The sequence below is a fragment of the Macaca mulatta genome, chromosome 8, assembly GCF_049350105.2.
Source record: "Macaca mulatta isolate MMU2019108-1 chromosome 8, T2T-MMU8v2.0, whole genome shotgun sequence".
NCBI lineage: Eukaryota > Metazoa > Chordata > Mammalia > Primates > Cercopithecidae > Macaca > Macaca mulatta.
In genome coordinates, this window is record NC_133413.1 from 149,696,246 (window position 1) to 149,699,861 (window position 3,616).

Sequence of the window (3,616 nt, forward strand, 5' to 3'; positions counted from 1 at the left end):
ACTCAGGACTGACCAAAGAAAGCCAAATATGCTCACCAAACCAATCACACAGGATGCCCCACTCCTGCTCAGCAACCTCCCTCTCCCTCACACCCACAGCCTCCAGCAGGAACCCACCTGCAGCCTTCTCCTTTTCCCACGACCAAGGGTTCCCACTCCCCTGCCTGCCAAATGCAAGTGATGGTGGCCGCCTCTCTCACTCTCGCAGGCTTTGGATATACGGCCTCTGCTTGCTCTCCTCTGTGTGGTCTTCACGTGTTTCTGCAGTGCTGCTGTTCCAAGGGTATCCCTTTGGCCTGCAGTGCAGGGACCATGCATGCTGGAGAAGTCTTTGCTTCTAGAGAGTGAAGAGGCTCCAGGATCCAGATTAAGGAAGGCTGGGACCACTGCTGAGGGACAAACTCAGGAGGGAAGTTTAAGACTTAAAGAGAAGGTGCAAGGTGTCCTTCCCCCTTTGTCTGGCCCGGAATTTCAGAGTGTCAGGAAACAAGCTTAAGAATATTCCTTCAAGGCCAGGTGCAGTGGCTCACACCTATAATCCCAGCACAGCACCTTGGGAGGCTGAGGCAGGTGGATCACTTGAGGTCAGAAGTTCAAACCAGCCTGGCCAACATAGCGAAACCCCGTCTCTACTAAAAATCCAAAAAAATATTAGCCAAGCATAGTGGCATGTGCCTGTGGTCCCGGCTACTTGGGAGGCTGAGGCGTGAGAATCACTTGAACCTGGAAGGCGGAGGTTGCAGTGCAGTGAGCCAAGATAGCACCACTGCAACTCCAGTCTGGGTGTCAGAGCAAGACTCTGTCTCAAAAAAAATAAAATAAAATAAAATAAAATTTCTTCTACTGCGGTCAGGGAGGACTAATGACCTGGGCCAGCACTGTGAAGAAAGCCCACCGTGTTCTGCATCTTAATCCCTGTGCAGAAGCAGAGTGGTGTGGGCAGAAGAGAGAGCAGCACCTCCAGGCTGGGCATCCCGCACAGGAGAATCAGCACCTCCAGGCTGGGCATCCCGCACAGGAGGAGCAGCTACACCATCGGGTGGGGGCAGGGCTGGCCAGCTGGGACCTCGGGGAGGGGTGGAGACATCATCTCAGGACGGAAAATGAGACCAGGCACAGATGACCGAGCAGTGGGAGGCTGCCCGGCATTCCTTTGTCAACTCCTTTTTCCAAGGGGATGATGATACTCTAGATACTGAAGTCATTTTCTCAGAATTTAATCTGGACCACAGAGTCTCCAGAAAGTGACTTGGTCAGTGTCCAGGGAGTCAGGGAGAAATGGAATGGGAAGATGGCCGGGCGCGGTGGCTCAAGCCTGTAATCCCAGCACTTTGGGAGGCCGAGACGGGCGGATCACGAGGTCAGGAGATCGAGACCATCCTGGCTAACACGGTGAAACCCCGTCTCTATTAAGAAATACAAAAAACTAGCCGGGCGAGGTGGCGGGCGCCTGTAGTCCCAGCTACTCGGGAGGCTGAGGCCGGAGAATGGCGTAAACCCAGGAGGCGGAGCTTGCAGTGAGCTGAGATCCGGCCACTGCACTCCAGCCTGGGTGACAGAGCGAGACTCCGTCTCAAAAAAAAAAAAAAAAAAAAAAAAAAAAAAAAAGCAGCAGCCAGGTGCTTGCAGGAACAGGACCTAGGAGCAACAGGGCAGGAGCAGAATCCTGGTTGCAGGCATGTGTTTTTGTCACCTCCTATCCCTTAGCTTTCCCCAGGCCCACACCCCTGGAGAGTTCACAGCCCCCCTCCACCCCAATCATTCGGGCCTTTTATCTCAACTCCCTGGAGAGAGACTGATGAACAGGCTGTGGCTATAGTGCCAAGACTCAGTAGCTTCAGGAATTTCTTGAGTGACAATTGAACTTGCCCAGAAGGCATGCACATGTTAACAAGGGTGGAAGACAATGCCTTGAGCCAAATAAAAGAATTTTAAGCAGTCTGAGTCCAGATCTTATGGGATGAGATGGTTTTGTTATGCAGCACTTTATAATACTCAGATCACATTGATTATTCACCAACAGCTCTACCCGTCAAGCGGGCAGGAGGCCAGCCTTACCGACTACTTGCTCTGTGGGTGGCACGGTGCTAAGCTTTTAAACATATATGATTACCAAGATTTATCTTATTCAAATTTTACAACAGTCTTCTGAGGTAGATATTAAGGAATCCTGATATTCAGATGGGAAGCAAGCATGGGTGGATAAGTGACTTTCCTGGAGTCCCCGGGCTATAGCGGAACTGGAATTGGGCCCCAGGTCTGGCCTCCAGGGCGCCCACGCTTTCTCCTTTCTAAGCTTGCTGCTAACCTTCCTGAACTCAGAGATGGAGACCAGAAATGCAAGTTCTGGAGGTTCCACCCTCGGGGCTCTGATTCCAGTCTGCGAGGGAGGAGTACCAGCCAGCTGCCTCCAGGCGGCTGCTTCGGTCCAGCTCCTGGAAGCAGAAGCGGGCTCTGAGGTGGAAACAGGTGAGGAGACTTACCTGCGAGAGTTCTCAGTGCCATCACCTAGGGCGAGGATAGGATGCAGGTCAGGCTGTCCTAAGTCAGGGCAAGGCCTCAGTGGTAATGATTGGAAGCACTGAAGCTGAGGCCGCCCTTCAGAATTGGCCTAAGTTGAAAGGAGGGAATCAGGGCTCTATACAGCTGCTTGAGCAACCACTGGGTTGAGTCGCCCTGGAAGGTGGGAGATAAGATGCACAGCCAGGTAGCTCTCTTCAGCGGAGGCAGTCCCAAAAGTGGCTAAAGGTGGAGAACTGTTAGCCACCCGCCTCCCAGCAGCTGGTGAAATACACCCTTTCATGCTGACCCTTTAATGATGAAGAGCCATTAATGCTGTGGATACACAGGTTCACAACAGGAGCCCTGTATAAAATCCACAGAAACCATGTCTGAAGTCACGAGAGTCTCGCCTAAAAACCATTCGCGGATCCACCTTCATGGTCCTCACCGGTGGTTTATGAGCGCCAGTAGGGGGCAGCAAAGAGCTTCTCGGGTGCTGTTACCCTACGGTACTGAGTTGCCGAAGCAGGAGCCTGGTGCAAGCATCACCCGGGAAGGAATTGCTGGGTGCCAGAAATGCAAGCGAGCCCAAGACTCCACCGTCATTAGCCAAATCTGACAGTAAATAGGTAGGTGGGACCCAGATCACAAGTTACGTATGTCATGCAAAGAAGCTGGGTGTTACTCTACAGCTGATGGGAAGCCCCTGAGTGGTTTTTAGCCTGGGAAGTGATGCATTTGATGTGTTTTAGGAAGCTTGTTCTGTCTTCAGGGAGGATGCAGGCAATGGGAATGCAGGAGATGCCTTATTAGGGGGTGCCACTTCTTTGCAGCCATGCAACAAATTACTTAACCTCATTGTCCAGGCCTGAAAAATTGCGAGGAGGTAACAGTGTCCACATTACAGAGTTCCCATGCCAGTTAAGAGAATAAACTATATAAAATGCTTAGCACAATTCTTGATAAATAATGCCTACTCACTAAACCTTATTAGAGTTATGATTTTCATTATATTTAAAGAGGCATTTGTGATTTAATCAAGCGGCTATGGTTACAGATTGGATGTAAGGAGAGGAGGATGGCGAGGCCGTTCACGGACACCAGACATGAAAGT